Genomic DNA, 18,680 nt, shown 5'->3' on the forward strand with positions numbered 1-18,680 from the left:
ATCTGGATGATGGGACAGAGTGTACCCTCAGAAAGTTTGCTGTTGACACAAAACTTGAAGGAGTGACTGATACACCAGAGAGTTGTGTTGCAATCCAGAGAGATCTTGACAGGCTGGAGAAATGAGATGAGAGAACCTCATGAAGTTCAAGAAGAAGAACTGAAAAGTTCTGCACTTGGGGAGGAACAATGCATGCACAAATATATGCTGGGGACCACCCAGCTGGAAAGTGGATTTACTGGAAAGAGACTGAGAGTTGTGGTGGTTCCCAAGCTGAGCACAAGTCATCAGTGTGTTCCTGTGGTAAAGACAGCTAATGGTATCCTCAGCTGCACTGGGAAGAGTGTTACCTACTAGGTCATGGGAGGATATTTCTCCTTTCTACTTCGCACTGGTGAAACTAAGTCTGGAGTGTACTGCGTCCAGCTCTGTGTTCCTCAGTGCAAGACAAACATTGGAGAGAGTCCAACAAAGGGGCCCAGAGATGGTTAAGGGACTGGAGCATCTGTCTTACAAGTAAAGGCTGAGAGAGCTGGGACTGTTCATCACAGAAAAGAGAAGGTTCACTAGAGAATCTCTTTAACATGAACAAATAGGAGAAAGGAGAATGTAAAGAAGAGAGAGCCAAGCTGTTTTCAGTGGTGCTCAGTGACAGAACCAGAGGCAACGGGTGCAAACTGAAACAGAAATAGTTTGCTCTGAACTTCAGGAAACACTTCTTTTACTGAGCACTGGTATAGGTTGCCCAGAACAGTTGTGCAGTCTCCCCACTTGGAGATATTCAAAAGCTGTTTGGCCATGGTCCTGGGCAATTGCCTCTGGGTGACTAGTTAAGCAGGAATTTGGACCAGATCACATCCAGAGTTCCCCTCCAACCTCAAATTTTCTGGAATTATGTGAAAGCGAAATCAAGAGACTTCTTGATGACGTGAACTCTCAAACCACATCTCTACAGACATAACAAAAATAACAGCATTCAAGCCCACAAGCTATGAACATCCTAGTATATGAATTTGGAAGTCTGTAATTCTGTAGTCTCTCTCAGCATAAAGAACTGAGACTAGCTCAGTTGGTGTGATGCTAATAACACCACTTAAGAGTTGGACTCGATGATCCTTGTGGGTCCCTTCCAACTCAGAACATTCTGTGATTCTCTGAACTGTTTGCAAGCTCAAACTACAGATGAACAACTATGTGTGATTCCTGAAGATGTTCTGAAGAAACTCGTGCAAATGCTACAGATATGCATCCACCTATGATTCAGGCACACCTACATAATAGGTGTGTATTAAGCATGTATTTACATAATCATATAAAGCACTCACCTGTAAGCATAAAATTAGATCTGTAGGATACAACAGATAACATCTCTAACATGTCTCAAATAGCTTTATGTTTGGGGCTTCTTTCCAGATTAATAGGGACGCATGACTAGCTCCACAAATATTTCTTCAATTACTGTGGGAGAAGTTCCAATATACTGTAGGGGAAATCTGTATCATGAATTTTATGCCAATGGTTTTGTGGACATTACATTATAGCATTTTATCTTCTGTTTTTCTTTTTGTGATGCAGTTCATTAAACACATTTCTTCCTAAATCCTGTTGTATTCATTCTGATTCAATAAAGCCCTCTGAAACCAAGAAAAGTTTCCAGGATATATATGCTCAAAACAAACCTGAAACTCTGGAGAACATTAATTTTTCTTTATATATCAACATACTCAGCTCAATTTGTTACAGTAATATTAAAATTAAACAATTTAAAAGCAAGGAACTATGTAGGAATTATTCCCACTACACTGCCCCAAAGACTTCTTCTTTTCAAACAAGCAAATTATCTCTATCATCTTTGTAATAAAAAAAAAAAACCAAACATAAAAACTTACTACAATACAATGAACACAGCCTAGCTACCTACCTTACATATTTTTCTACAATATTTGCTGTAAAATGCATGAGTAACATTGTAAACCAATAAATGGTTACAGAAATAAACCATGTTTTACATATGCTTCAAGTCAGTCTGTTGATAAAAGAAGAAAGAATTAGAAAGCCTTCTAGAAAGAATTAGAAAACCATGACAGAAGATATAACAGCCAAGCTCTGAAGCTGTTAGACATTTGGCAGGTCTCAATATTTGTTGAATGGAAGCAAGGGAAACAGTAGGTGATACAAATATTGTAAATGTATAAATCAGGCAGCCTTGTCATAGTTGAACTATTCCTTCATAAATTTTTATTATTTTCACTTTCTTTCAAGAAAGCTGAAAAATACATAGTTTTGAGTACTTGCTGCCTACTTAGAAAAAAAAATAGTTGTTTCTAAGCAGTGTTAGGATTATGTTTCAGTCTTCCAGGAATTCATGAGAGTAAATTAATATAGAAAGGAGGGAAAGAGAAAGATAGAACAAATGCTATACCTTTCAAATGTCAAGAAAGGTGACAATGGCCTGTACTACCATTCACAGTCCACATTTGAGTTCTGATTATAAACCAGTTCCTAGACTGCCTTTTCTATTAACAACGTAAGTTTTCTGGGGAGCCTTTTATCTGGAGTTCCTTATTTTATATCTCCAGGCTTCAGATACCACTTACATATGGAAATCCATAAACAGAAAACAGAATCACACACTTATCTTTCAAATCATTTCCCCCTTATTTTTGAAGGATGCAAAATGGAGCATATACATGTTCACACTCCTACTAAATAAGTTTCAAATGATTTTTTACTGATTATAGATCAACTGCATGCTATGAATTACTCTGTAGCCATAACTGATGTCTCATTTTCATTGCAGAACAAATGGAAAAGAGTGAGTCTGAAAAAGAAAACAACTTTTTTAAGATATAAAGCTGAAGTAAATTTACAGCATAAGGTTACTTTAAATTGAAAGAATCTAATTGAGTGTTGAAGAATATAGTATAAACTATTTCACAATTTTCTTCAATTTTTTTTTTATTTGTGAAAAGGAAGGACTTAGCAGTAATTTTTCTGGATAACATTTACCCACAACATCATGAACAACTGAAAACTGAAATGTAGTAGACTTTTTACTACACAGCATTACTTGCTTCTATGCCAGTTACATGAAATGTAGGACAAAAATGCATCCTAATCAACTATGTGTTTCATATGAATAAATTCCTGAATCTTGCACAAATTTCAAGTAAGGATGTTATCCACAGTATGCTTTTGATTAATAACACCTATTTCTAGAGGCTTCAGTGGGCTTTAGATTAAGGTCTCAAAGAGCAGAGCAGGATCTGAGGAACAAAATGAAGCTGTTAAAGTCATGCAGAACTATATGATGCACCAAATATCTCCAGGTAAGCCCAGCCCTACTGTTTCCTCTGCATCTGTATACTTTCTTATGCAGGGTAATGTTTTCAAGGTGGATCCAAATAAACCACTACACTGACATACATATGTGGGTAATAATGTGGCCAGACTCTTCTGTACCTAATTTTCATTCCAGAAAAGATTATATATTCTTAGAGCAATGATGTGTTTCATTAGGCTGTGGTAAAATATTCCTCAGGGTATAATAGCATGGATGCTGTACTTAACTAAGCCAACTTTCAGAAGAAGTGACAGTGATGACAACTTAATTCCAGCCTTCCAGCTTTGATAATAGCACAGTTGTGAAGTGCTGCTAGGAATATCTTAAATGTTAAAACTAGTCTTCAGTGAAGTGACCCAAAAGTATAGCCTTTGGAAATATTGGTGACATTACAGCTGTTTTCCTTAGACAAGTAAAGTTCATATGCACCTCTTTCAGACCCACTAGGATATCTTCAGACCCATCTAGAAGGCTTTTCATAGAACAAAAATATTAGCACAGTGTGCCTGCCACAGAGATTCTGACCCCACCTATTTCAAAAAGGTCTATAATTCCTATTTTCACATGAAAACAGAGCTATGCTTTCAAATATTTGTATTTATCAATAAACAAGAAAAAGGCAATGCACTACCTGAAGGGAAAGTCAAAAGGCACTGGAGCGTGGGATTTGGGCTGTTACTCACAGAAATACACAGCTGTTAGAGCTGAATAATGACTATTATTTTAGATCAAACTTTTGCTTGAAACTGGAAAATTCAATCCGAAGAAAATCTCTACAATTTACAAATCTTTCCTTTTTTGTGCCCAAAGGCTTTGACTGCTTCACTCATTGTCTCTCTGGGCAGTGGATTCAGCATATGTGGTCATTACCCTTGCCATAGTTCATCAGCTCACTTGTACTACTTCCTGATACAATCAAGGGTAAAAGTAATATTTTTAGGGTTTGTGCTTTTCTTTCCTTATGTTAGGCCTGTTCACAGGCAGGTGGTTTTGTGGTACTTATACTAATTTTATACTAATGTTGTTATGCATCATGATCTTGAGTCAGGAGTGTTGTCTCATCTATGAAACTGGAAATTAAAATCTGGCTTAATGACACCTTTGCTTTTCTTACCACTTCATGAAATTATATTTAAAACATGTCTTTCTCATCTCTGTAAATTGTCATAAGTCAGCATTAAGATCCAATGCCTATGTAATTCTCACTCCTGCCCTCCATGCACTAGTACAAGTATCTTTTCTGAATGCTTTTTCAATTCATATTTTTTATCTATCAAAATAGCTTGAATTCAGATTTTTTCCCCAAATCTAGTCACTTGTGTAGCTTTATAAATGCTTACACCAACAGAAGGGAGGGCATGGTGGCAGGTAGGAAACTGCGGGCAGAGCAGCATAATAACAGCGTCCTTCCTCAGCCTAAAGGCTCTGTGACTATCTGAAGTATGAAGCTTTTCCTCAAATGCTCTACAAAGGTGGTGAAGAAAATAAGAGCTAACAAAATATATAGTTTTGTCCAAAAGTCTGTCACTTTGAGGTTCAGTACAAAATCTGAAAATATTTTAATTCAGATATTTGTATTATACTCTCTTCCTCTGTGGCCACCTAATTTTTATACATGTAACCCACTTTTAACAGTATGGTGGGAATTAACATGAAATGAAAAATCCTGATACATTTGCCTATGCCACTGACATTTGCCTCGTGTACAGGAAGGACAGAGATTTTGAAAGCAGAGGATTTGGGGGTTTTTTTAAATGAAAATTGTTACGTTGTGCCCTTGTTCAAATATTAGAAATTTTCAAATCCCCTTTCAAATGATGCTTATATATGTTTTTTATGTTTGAGATGTTGCAAAACTAAAGATCTTCATATTTAAAACACTCTATGTATCCATTTCAAACAGGTGGTTACACTTAGAAATAATACTGTTCATAATCTTTCATTAGTGAATTCAGACATTATTTAGTGGATTCCAGCTCATACTAAAATTGTACACCTCATTTGAGCTGCAAGACACTTAGAAAATTCTAGTTTCCTTTTAGAGGTTTGAAAAAAGAGCAAATTTAAGGTATTTTAAGAGGCTCTTATATTTGACGAACTGTAAACTTTTTCTTAAACAGCTATTTTACTTTTCATTTAATCCCTAAGCCTTTTATTCTACAATGTACAAATGTGTTTTCACTTACCCAGAGGAAAGGAGGCAGAAATTTGTATTTACAGAATTATAACTTCTGCAAAAAAAATGCAAATTTAAATAAAACCAATAACACTGGGTTGCTTTTTTTGTTTGTTTGCTTTTTGTTACTTTAGTATAGTACTATTAGGTTTTGTAATTTCCACAGAGAGGTCACTCTAACCAGCTGTTATTTGAGTGGATTGGTTTATCTAAATTAAACATACATATATGACCACCATGTTTTCAGTTCCAAGCTTCAAGTTGTTCTTGTGTCAAGAATATACTCAAATATTTCACTTTCTTGCCCTTTATGCTTTTAGTAAGCTCAGCCTCTCATAACACGGAAGTAGATCATGCCTTGTAATCTTCTTTACAGCAGCAAACAGAATGGAAAGTGGTACCAGGGACTTGTTCTGTCTTCAGAGTATAAGATCACTTCAGGTAAATGAAAAAGTTTTCTACTAGAAAAAGGCTAGATGCGTCAAAGCTCAGTAGTCTAAATGCAGAGCTTATTAAATGTATGAATGAGATTGCCCTATACAGCTGTTGGCTGTGCTGAGAACCCTCTCCAGTCCAGCTCACCCACATATCAGAAGGACATCCTCTCTGTGTAAATCTCCCCTTTTCCATTTTGCAGCCCCAAAGTTCTCCTTTTAATTTCTGTGATACTGTTCCAGATTTGGAGCAATTTGCCTTGCAACTGATTCTGCTGTGACACTACTGGGGAGTAATTTTTTCTTACCTTATCAGAAAACTGTGTCTGCCCTATGTAGCGTCTGACTTGTATCTCTCCTCAGCTCATGCACCATCTGCATTTGATTACAAATATCTTCTAATCACACACATAATGCAATCACAGATAGGGAAATAAAAAACAAACAAACAAACAAAAAGATAAGGAAAAAATCCCTAAAAGATTATGGAATTGTTTAAATGTCAGAGGTACGTATATGCTAACAGCACTTTGACCCATTCTTAAACCTGGTTCAGATAAAATTTCTCAAACACAGAGTATCTAATGTAATATGCACCAGATGTAGAAGACCACAGCCCTCTCAGGTCCACACATACTGGTTAATGCAATTTCATCAATATATTGGCATCGTATATTGTCTGGATCATAATCCACAGTAGAACTTGATGCAACGACACCCTGAAGAATATTATGATCATTCTTTCTTGCTGCAGGTCTTACAGACCTAATCACACAGTCATACCCATGCTAAAATTGAAGAAATATTTAAGGTTCGATATAGTTTAATTTGGATATGTGGGATACCCTACACCGATAAGGAAACCAGGCAAATTGAATTCCTTATGATGAAAATATTAGAAACTTTCTAGGAGAGTCTACTTCACTAGAAGTTCCTTCAATATCCTCTTTAATTTGGAGCCAAGAATTGCCTTCTGGAAGAACACTGTATTTACCATTGATTTTAAAGATGGACCAAATCCCTAACATAGAGACAACTCTGAAGTTTAAAATTCAATGCAATAAACAGGTTTTTTTCAGTTAATTAATTTCTTATGCATTCTTGAGAATAATTCTTTAGTAAGAAATGGAACTGTCCATAAATTGGATTACTAGAGATGATCATGAATATCTCATATTTCTAAATGTTAAATTCTCAAAAGAGCAGAGGGAGGGAAATCAGAATCTGATATCCCAGGACTTGCCTTATTTTTGCAACCCCTGTGCCCTGTGTAATATCACTCAGTGGCAGGGATCAAAAGCAATCAAGTTGAAATAATTTAATTTAAGAAGAAAAAGGATCTGCTAATACAGAGCTCTCAACTCTGGAGTCAAGTTTGTTCAGTCTGATTTTGTGATGCAGGACCAACAAAGGACTGAAAAGTTCAAACCTGATATATTTTTTTGTGATGATGGCTGAATTCTTCAAGAACAGTAAAGCATATATTTATTTATTATGTGATTTATAAGATCAAGTTGGTTAACATTATTTCAGGCTAGGGTTTGTTCTTTCTTCTCCTTTTGGGTCATGGTTTTCTCAGGTAAATACAAGATAACTCTTTTATAAATTGGAAAAATTAAATTTTTTAAAATGCTCTGGGATTGGACAAAGTGCTTGCTTTAGATAGATTTTTTTATAGAGTTTTAAAATATGATGCATGTTTTCACCAACCACTGCACATTCTAAGCTTTTTGTGCAGTAGTTTTGATGCAAATGCAGCCACTAATAACTTCTCTGAGGGTGGTGAATCCTGTCCTGAAATTGAGAAGAGAAGCTATTTTTCCACAGCATTTTATATCCGTGTAGTGTATCTCATGGAAAATAATTTGTCCCAAATGGAATTTCTAATCAAATAGTGATTTTGAGAAAGAACAAGGACAATGTTTTAAATTCAGTTTTGTTTGAGTTCCTTTCATTTTAAGCTGAAGGACAGATCTTTAAGTACTATAAACACATTGCACTGTCTACAACATGTTCACATATCAAACATGAAAAGCCTATTCATAAATAAAGACACATATATTGTGTTCTGGGCCCTGTTCAGAAAACAAACTTTGCCCTTGAAATGTACCGTCAATGTTAAAGTGCAGGAGTTCATTCTCGTGGACCTGATTATAGGCTAAGACATTCAATTGTCCAAATCTCACTTGCAGTCCAGAAACCACAAAATTAAGATATTGTGGCATCTCAAGATAAGTTGTGAGAAATTTAGGTTTTTTTTGAATTTTGCAAGATCAGTCTCTATGCTTTCCTTTTATCTACCTTTATTACTACACAGTCCTTACAGAGAGCTTTCTCTAGCCTGTCTCCATGGTTGAGTAAGAAGTTGAGAGAAATGCAGTAGGAAACTCAAAATGCTTAGACCTTGCATGTGTAAAGAAAAATGGAAAGAAAAAGGATAAAAAAATGCAGATTTTTTTTTTTTTTTGGTATGACGTCTGGTGACTTAAGTAAAAACTTCCACAGGGATTTCCAGACTACCTCTATTTTTAATTCGAAACTGTGTTCTAATGAGGTAATATAACATTCCTAACCCAGTTTTTGCCATATAGGTACATAAATCTGTACACACTTTGTATATATATGATATATACAGAGAGACACACAGACAGAGACGTGGATAAATGGATGGATTAATGACTGAAATTCTTTCCTAGTAGCTTTCCCCATTTCGTATGTGCAGTGGAAGTTGAAGCATTTATTTCAAAGACAGTCATTTGAAGAGTGCCTGCCATCCCTGCACAGAGAAGCAGTCCCTGAGGATTGTATTCTAACCATGATGGGAACAACCTTTGCATTTCTCCATTAATTTTAATTTTGTTTATGATATTCATAAGGAAACATTATGCCATAGTTACTAAGCAAAGTAGTCCCTCTGAAATATTTTACTCTCATTATGGGCTTTCAAAGGAAGAAGCAGCTCCTACATACAAATTTCATGCCTGTCACAGGCCCTGGAAAGCATATCCGTTTTTTGTTTTGGGTTGGGTTTTGATAGGGTTTTTCCACCCCACCCCCCCCGCTGTTATTCTCAACAAAGTGCGGATGATTTTCTTTATTTCATTCTCCCTAGAGTTTTCTGAAAGTTTGCCAGCCCCTAATATGACAAAGAACTGCCCCCCTTGCTTCAACTTCTGATTCATCCCAGGAGCCCAAGATGTAAACTAATTCTCCTCTTCAGGACTTTGTATTCTCTTTCAAAGCATTTCTGATAATGTTTGTAAACTTGCAAAATTAAATTAAATTGACAGAACAGAATAAAGAATGCTTTAGAATCGCAGAATAAAAAAAGCAGTGGAAAGAGATGGATATTTTTTATATCTTCACTCTTTCCACTTTCCCATAGAACCCTTGAGATAATACAAGGCTCTCCCTGCAAGTCTCTGCTCTGTTGCATCAAGATGAACATTGGACTTTGTCATATCAAACCCCTATTAATCTAAGTACTAACCAACAGCCAAGAAGTGACTGGTATCTGCTTGAATCTAGAAGGGAAAAGCTGGGGCTGTCCTGGACACAGTCACAGCTGCAATGTCAGAGACAAGCACTGAGGAGTGCCAGTTCTCTGCAGCTGGAGGAGGCAGACCATGCCTTCCACCAGACAAACCTAATGGAATCAGAGTGATTTGATTCCTGCATGTGTGTGGAGACAGCTTCTGGAAATTCACAGGAATGGTTAGGTTGGAAGGGCCCTTAAAGATAATTTAGCTACAACCCCACTGCCATGGGCATGGAACCTTTTACTAGACCAGGTTGCTTAGAGCCCCATCCAGCTTGGTCTTGAACACATCCCAGGATGGGGAGTCCATAATCTTTCTCGGCAACCTGCTCCAATGTTTCAACTCCCTCACAGTGAGGAATTTCTTCTAAACCTACCCTCCTTCAACTTAAGTGCATTCCCCCTTGTACTGTCCCTACACGCCCTTATAAAAAGTCCTACTCCATCTCTCTTTTAGGCCCCCTTTAGGTACTGGAAGTTGCTATAAGGTCTCCCCAGAGCCTTCTCTTCCCCTGGCTGAACAACATCAATTCACTCAGCCTGCCTTCATGAGTGAGTTGTTCCAGCCCTGTGATCAACTTAGCTGCTCTTCTCTGGACTCTTTCCAACAGGGCCCTGTCTTTCTTGTGTTGGGAGCCCCAGACCTCAACACAGTACTCCAGGTGAGGTCTCACAAGGTCAGATTACAGGGGAAGAATCGTTTCCCTTGGCCTGCTAGGGAAACTCCTCTTTTGATGACACATAGGACATGATTGGCTTTCTGGGCAAAAGCTAGGAATAAATACTTCCAAATAAACTCAGGCAACCCTTTGTCACTTTCCAACTAAAAATACATGTAAAATGTTATTCAGAAAAGATTTTCTTTGGAATAATATAATGATCAATTTTGCTGAAGCACTGCAAAAGTCTGCACATTAATGTCTTGCCAGTAATAAGATTTTTTTCCATGGTCACTAACAGAACCATCTGGTTTAACAGTCTTACTCCATGTCTGTTTAGACACAATTTCATTTCTAACCTTCTGGTGAACTTAATGGAAAGACACAATTGGCTGGTTTTAATTTACATTCTAAACACACTACATGACAATTGAATAGAAGAAGTTGTTTCGATCTTGAGTTATAACTAACATAAATATCTGCAAAATGCATGCATCTAATTTTCCGTGCATTTGGCTTTGATTGATAAATATATACACACACAAAATGTGGATGTATATATTAAAAATAGATTATATACCACTTTTTATTATTTAACAATAAAAATATTCTAATTACAATATAAAAAGCTCATGTCAAGGCATTCACATTTCTCCATGGGATATTTCTCATGTATTGTACCATGGCAATGAACCTTTAAGGAATTTTGTAAGTAAATCTGGCAAGAACATTGATTGTTAATTTATTTTTCTTATAATTTCTGTATGTTTTCTTTCTCTTTAGAACTTCTGCCCTTGTTAGATGAGGGATTTGAACAATTCTTTTTACAAGTATGCCACAGATTCTGAGGTCAAAAGTTTCCAAAGTTTCTGTGTGGAAATATGGCAACTGTATCAAAAAAATATACAGAAAGTTTCATGGCCATGTACAAGAAAAGGTTGGGAGCGCATACCACTTCCTTGTGAGAACTCTCAGAAGTATGGCCTTCTGCTAAAACTTGACCAAGAAATCCAATATTATAATTATAGTGACAACTAAGCATGGGATTTTAAAGGAAGATAACAGGGGTTTCACCACCCCCGTCACAGCATGCTAAGGTCGCATGTGCTACTTTGTCATAGAACTGAATTATGGCTTCTCCCTATAAAATTCAGATCAGCACTCTCATCCAACCAAATCTGTTTACACATGTTAGACTACGAATTAAGAATGAGCCTTTTCTAGAAACAATTAGTAGGAGACAATGTTTGCTTGTGAAAAAGTCTGGAGGGTACCAATAACTAGATCTGATCTTTAAGACAGTCTAAATGATTCACATTAGAAAATATATAAATATAGTAATTTTTTTTTCCTCTGGCCATGGCAGTCTGGTCCTGCACTATTTTGCCAAGTTATGTAGTCCAAGTTCATAGAGATTCATCATTTTGCATTAAATCTCAATTCCCCAGATTAAAAGATCTGAAAATAAATATGACATCAGTAAGTAGAAAGAGAAACTATGCCCTCAGTTTGGAATGGAAATCCATTTACAAACAATGGTCATGAAGATTCAAGAAAGAGCAAAAAAGCTGTCTTCCATTTTTTTCACCTGGAGTATATATCTCAGCCACAACAGTGGAGGTTAGTGGTGGTCCAATTTTTTAACATCCTGCTTTTTTCCTGGGTAATAGAAAGAATATTTGGCAATCAGGTAATCTGAACCAGGAAGTGAGGATCCATAAGGATCACAGCCTCATCCAAGTTTCATAACACACACACACACACACACACACACACACACACACACACACACAAGCAGAATGACCAGGTTCTTCACTCTTCAAAGAAGGCTTGCAATTATGTTCAATGGAGTGCATAACTGTGCAGTTCAGAAAGCAAATAAATAAGAAATATTATTATAATCAGTGTTTTCTCTGAGCAATATAATAAGTTAGAAGACTGGTAACTTGATCAGTATTCAATATCAGTTTTACATTTGTAAATACTACTAATTTAAGCTTGTGTAGTTGTTCTTCCAGAAATATCTCCATTGTGAATATTTCTTGCATCAGTTTATAACAACCATCCTGCTTCTACAAGAACAAAATGCCCTGAAAAACAAATATGATTTTAATGTTGCCTCTTGAAGAGGATGTGACATCTGCATTTACTGCACTCATCCCTGCATGTACTAATAGGAGTAGTTGCTGCTAAGTGTTCCCAACTAAGTCCTTCAGCATCACTGTGAGAATAAAATCCTTCCACTCTGGAGAAAATAAATTTAAATAATGTAAGTTTATTAAACTCTGCCCTAATTACACATAATGTTAAATGGCAATTACAGAAGATGCAAAACAAGCTTCAAATGATATTTATAATCTGAATTTTTTTCTTTTTTCTCTAAAATCTATTTAACAAATCATGTATAATAATGATTTATTTTTAATTTTTATAATATGTTCAAGAAAAAAACCCTAAGCAGATAAAAAAAAGGATAGTATCTACCATGTGTAACCATGACAACTCCAAATCCAGATGTAAAATGGCTGTCTCACTGCTAAATTCTCATTAGAAAGAAAGCTGTTAGCTCTTTTTGACTTACAGGTCCAGAGGAAGTGAGATAAAACAGAAAATTAGTACAGATTTATGTTTTTTCGCTAAATGTTCTTTCAATGTTACCCACTCTGGTATAAAGTGGAATGTCACTAAAACACATGTAATAGGTAGCAGATAACAGAGACTTTTTTCCATGTCCATGACCCAGCTCAACAGCATTTGCATAAATCAGAGAAAAGCGGAGGTATGGGAAAATATATGTTAGTACTAGAGTAGCTACTGTGATGAGGAGGACCTCCTCTGGAAATGTTTTGAGAATCTGGAAGTCCTTTGATTTTGGGAAAAGACTTCAGCCACACCCAAGTGCCAGGTCCTGCAACTGGATCACAACCAGCCCATGCAGAATTACAGGCTTGGGGAAGAGGTGCTAGAAAGCTGCCTGGGGGAAAAAGGACCTGGGGGTGTCAGCAGTGTGCCCAGGTGGCCAAGAACACCAATGGCATTCTGGCCTGTATCAAAAACAGTGTGGCCAGCAGGACCAGGGCAGTGATCATAATGCTGTACTCAGTACTGGTGAGATTGAGGTCCTGGAGTGAGTCCAGAGAAGGGCAGCGGAGCTGAGGAAGAGTCTGAAGCACAAGTCATATGAGGAACAGCTGAGGGAGCTGGGGTTGTTTAGCCTGGAGAAAAGGCGAGTGAGACCTTATCCCTCTCTACAACTGCCTGAAAGCAGCTTGTAGCCACATGGAGGTTGGCCTCTTCTCCCAGGCAACTAGCAACAGGACAAGAGGTAATGGCCTGAAGCTGCAGCAGGGGAGGTTTAGACTGGATATTAGCGGAAATTTCTTCAACAAAATGGTTGTCAAGCAGTGGAACAGGCTGTCCAGGGAAGTGGTGGAATCACCATCCCTGGAAGTGGTCAAAAAATGTGTAGATATGGCAGCTGGGGACATGGTTTAGTGGTGAACTTGACAGTGTTAGGTTAATGGTTGGACCAGAAGATCCTAGAGGTTTTTTCAAACCTAAACCATTCTATGATTCTATGATATAAACATTAAAGATATCATATAATATCATTATTTGATATTATGATATCATAAAGATATAATTATTTTATACTGCCAGTCTAGATAACTTTTTCATGTAGTGGCAAGTCTTAGAAGACTCACTTATTCTGAGCCTGGGTTTAGTCTTTGAAGACTCATGACAAGATTCTGTTGTCAGATTTAATTTGAAATGGAAAATATATTAAAATATATAAAACATCTACATGCATATATACACTAACACACACTATGTCACAAAGTCAATTCTGATTTATTCTTTTTACTATTTAACAAACATGTTCCTGATAAGTATTTAACTACTTTGGCAAACATTCTGCCCAGTGAGCACAGAGTATTGACAGAATGCAGCAAGGATGCTGACGGACTGCTTCAGCTCAGATCTAGGCTGATTCAATTACTGGCAAGAGTTTATGGTCAGAAACTGTGGACTTGCTTTTTTACATCATCAAACTTCAATTCTTATTTCCATTATGTTTAGGAAAATCCAAAGAAAAATCTAATACAGCTAGCAATGAATATACATAAGAATAAATTCAATTATAGTTTGACTATTTATGTCAGATCTGCAGCAGGTATAAATAAGCAAGGTTTCATGGAATTCAAGACAGTTATGCACACAAAATCAAGGTGCCAGATGTCTATGTTCTCATATAGATTTGTGATATATTTAGGATTAAATCATAACATCTTACCATCTCTTTGCAGAGACATATTCTGGATAGTTGTAGTGGTTTGACTCAGTGGCATTAATCCTGCAGTGGATGAGAAAGAAATAAGGCAGGGGGCAGGGGAAAGGTGGTTTAATATAAACACCCATCTGCAAAAAGGACATGTTGAGAAATCATGCCAAATGATGATCATTTTAGTCTAAAGAGGAATAATTAATGCATAGAAACAAATAAAAAACATCTGTCAAGATTCACATACTTTGCCAGACAATATCGAATTTGCTTGGATGAAATGGCCGAGGCATGTCCAGATTCAAGTGAACAAGGACAGTGGACATGAAATTCTGGATTTTGAGGCCAATGCTCAGTGCATGTAACTACTCCTTCAAAGATTCTTTATCTGAAAATATAGTCCCTACTGCTGTACAGAAGTTACATTCATTTTAAGCATAGGTTTATACAAATAGCTGTGTATCAGAGTTAGGAATAGGAAGAGGTCTGTGTAACTAAATCCAGATGAATCTCACAAGTATCAGCCATTGATTTACACTGTTCTACAGTCCCAGTGTTCCCATATAAAACAAGACATTTAGGGAATTCCACCTGGAGACAGGTGAAGAAGTCAGGCATGATAATGAAAGAGAGAATTCAGGGAATATAAAGTTAACCTTGTTTATTTTGTATATTTTTCTTAGTTTTAGAAATATATCTGAAAATAATCCTCCTAACTACTATTTCTTTTAGATCATATTAGTTAAGAAAGCAGCAATATCAGATTTCATTATAGCATAAACTAACTCATCTCTGAGATTTTATTTTTAACAGTAATTTTCTAGAGTAGAAACTGAGTCACAAAGATGTGTTTCTATATCAATTCTGTCATACTCCAAAATCCACTTTAAGCCAGATCTGCATATTGCCACCATAAGAAATGGAATATCCCTGAGTAGCACATCCTTTAAAAGAGACAAATCAAACACAATAGACTGAAATATTTGCTACACACATGCTGGAATTAACAGTGATTGTGAGTTAGCTGAGAGCCATCATTAAGAGGGATATGCATGCATTCAGTGTTTTTTCCTTGTGGTTCAGAGACTCAAGTGAAAATACCAAGATTAAAATTAGCATCATCAGGTTAATGATGATCAAGACTGTAAAAACAATGAGCAGACTATATTCTTTATTTGTAACAGATAGTTGTTATGATCCACTTATTAAAATTATTAGAAATACCTCTGCCCAAATTAAGGTACAAATGAGACCAAAATGAAAGACAACATGAGGATCAAGCCTCAATCTATAACCAAAAGGTACTATTTTACCATGTCCTTGTTCTCTGCCTTAGTCTACCCACAAGCATTATTTCAGAGGAAAAAAAAAGGAGGCAGTTATGTTTATCTTCCATCGGAGAGATAATGACTCAGAACTTTTTCAGTTAATGTTTCAGAGTGAATTACAGCCTGAAGCTTTATGGGATTTTAATTACAGGTTATTCATAAAGATCGCATTTAAGGAAGCAAAAATAATAATAATTTTTAAAAAGCATCTTATTTAATGTATTTTAAATGCTTAGTTTTGTTGATAACTACAAATGGTTTTGATTTCAATCCTTAACACCAAGCTTTCTTTAGGAAAGTGAAACCAAGTATTTGAGATTTCAGTCACATCATCTGGCTTTAAAATAAGATTAGTTATAAAACTGTGTTGTTTATTCTAATTTTCCAAATTATTAAAATATTCGGCTATTTATTGTACTCATTTTTTTTCTGTCATTTATCAAAATTGTCCTGGTTATTAAACGCTTTCAGAAAAAGTACCTTCAAAGTTATTATCTCCATAATATTTTAAAGCTAAGAAAGTCTGTCACAATTTTCCGAGGATTAAGAAAGTAGTAATTTAATCCCTAAAGATGTTCAACAGTGAGCCCTGGCAGCCCAGACACCAAACCACATCCTGGGGTGCATCAGACACTGCATGACTAGCAGGGCAAAAGAAATTATTATCCCACCTTACTCAGTGACCGTGTGGCCTCACCTTGAGCACTGTGTGCAGTTCCGGGACCCTCCATTTGAGAAGGATGTGAAGGTCCTTGAATGCATCCAGAAGGCATGGGGGGCAACTGACAAAATGGCTGAGGTGAATATCCTGTGAGGAGGAGATGAGGACTCTGGGTTTGTCTAGTTTGGAGGAAAGGAGGGGTGACCTCATTGCTCACTCCAGCTTCCCATGGAGGGGAAGTGGAGAAGGAGGTGCTGGTCTGTTCTCCCTGGTATCCAGTGATGGGAATGCACTGAATTGTAGTTTTGCCTGGGCTTTCATGTATTTTACTTTGTGGGACTGAAGCTGGTCCCATAACTGAAGAAAATTAGCTGCTGAAATACTGCTCACCTGGAACACATCTTCCAGTGTAATGTCATCAAAAGGAAATCCTGTTCCTATCCTCTAGTTTCCTTGGAAGATTTATGAGAACAATAGACAGATTTCACAGCTGAAACACAGTCATCTAGTGTATATCATAAAATTAGATACATCTTTAGGTAGCATGATAGGGTTTAATGATGACAGACTTTCAAAAAATGAGTCCGTGATAAGTCAATCATAAGTATGAGAGTTCACTACCTTGGAAAACAAAAAAAAAGCATTATTCTAATATTTAGGAAGAGCATGACTGCTTTTGGTTTGAGTTTCATTATCACTACAAGCTAACAGCCTAATCGATATGAAAAAAATAAAAAAGTCCTTTATTCTAAAACACTGTTTTCATAACCTGGCATTTTGGGGAGATCAGAAAATTTTTATATTTACGTCTTATAACATGAGCAACAATGACATCTCCTCTGTGGACAGAGCAAGGTGTCCACAAAGTTACCAGAGAGAAATGACCGGCAGCAGCAGGAAGACCTGAGTATCTTATTATCTGAATTCAGCAGAATGGACAAATCAACTGCTGCAGCCTTTTCTGGTCAGTGTCACTGTTAAGGAAGAAATTAATATGTGTCAGCTATCCATTAATGAAAAATATGCAGTTTCCCTCTTACAGAGGGAACTCTGCTTGCTGTGTAACTGGGGCCGCGTCTAGTAATGATACAAAAACCAGCACCATGCTGAATTTGTTATGCAGTATGAAATTATTGCATATGGTTGCTTTGCAAATGCTGAAATAACCTAAAGTGACTCCACATAAATTAACACCTGCTCTTATGACTTCACCCTGAAACCCAAGGAATTCCATGACAAAAATATACCTGGGAATTGCATTCCCAGGTGTGTAGGGGTAATAAAATAAAGGTCTGAAGAATCATCTGTACATGGCTTAGTGGAGAGACCTGTAAATCTTTGGAGCTCAATCTCATGATTCTATAACAAAATCACAGTTATTTTTTTTAGCAAGGTTAGTCCTCATATTGAAATTAAATCACTACAGAGAACCAATTAAAAACCTTCCCTATGTAAATTATGTGAATCTGCATTAATTCTATTCCTAGTACAAAATGTATGATATTTTTGGGGATATTCCTTCAGCACTGTCTATACAGTATAAGTAATTTCATAGAAAAAGAATAAGGGAAGACTGGGTAAAAATCCTGAAAAGCATTTATAAATCCAAGTTTTGCGTATGCTGCAATAAGTGCTGCAAGTACTCTACAGTCTGTTAAGGGGAAATGAAATGGTGTGGCAGGGTGTGTAAAGCTGCTTGATAGATAGTAGATCATTGTGATATAACTGACATCAGATTTTGGCCCTATTCATAAAATATGCAAGCTCAAATGGAAAAGCCATCCACATCCTAACACCTCTTTTTGCTTCTTTTTCCAGGAAAGATTTCTTTCTGAATCAGAAAGTGCACATTCCTTTTATGATTTTTAAAAATGGCATTTTCTTTGTTCTTTTACATTCCATTCAGCATAACCTTGAAAGATTACCTAAACGAAAATCTCCATAGATGAGTAATAAAAACTATCTAGTAATTACTGATCAGTACATTAGTGTCATGCCAGCTACTCAAAACTACACACCCCACTTAAAACTTAGGGTGCTACAGTATCTTCCACCAGGTAACAAAGACAACTGGACATCCATCTCCACTGATATCTGGCCTCAAGTGGATTTTCTCACTAATCTTCAAGGTTAGGTAACAGGCAGCAAAGCTTTGATTTAACTACACACTGTCAGAATCTGGTATGTCCCTCGCTCCTGTTTCAGACACAGTTTGTTAATTCAAAAAGAAAAGTAACAAATTGGAACTCAGCCATCTCA

The sequence above is a fragment of the Manacus candei genome, unplaced genomic scaffold, assembly GCF_025592945.1.
Source record: "Manacus candei isolate 608988 ecotype Guabito, Panama unplaced genomic scaffold, ASM2559294v1 h1tg000114l, whole genome shotgun sequence".
NCBI lineage: Eukaryota > Metazoa > Chordata > Aves > Passeriformes > Pipridae > Manacus > Manacus candei.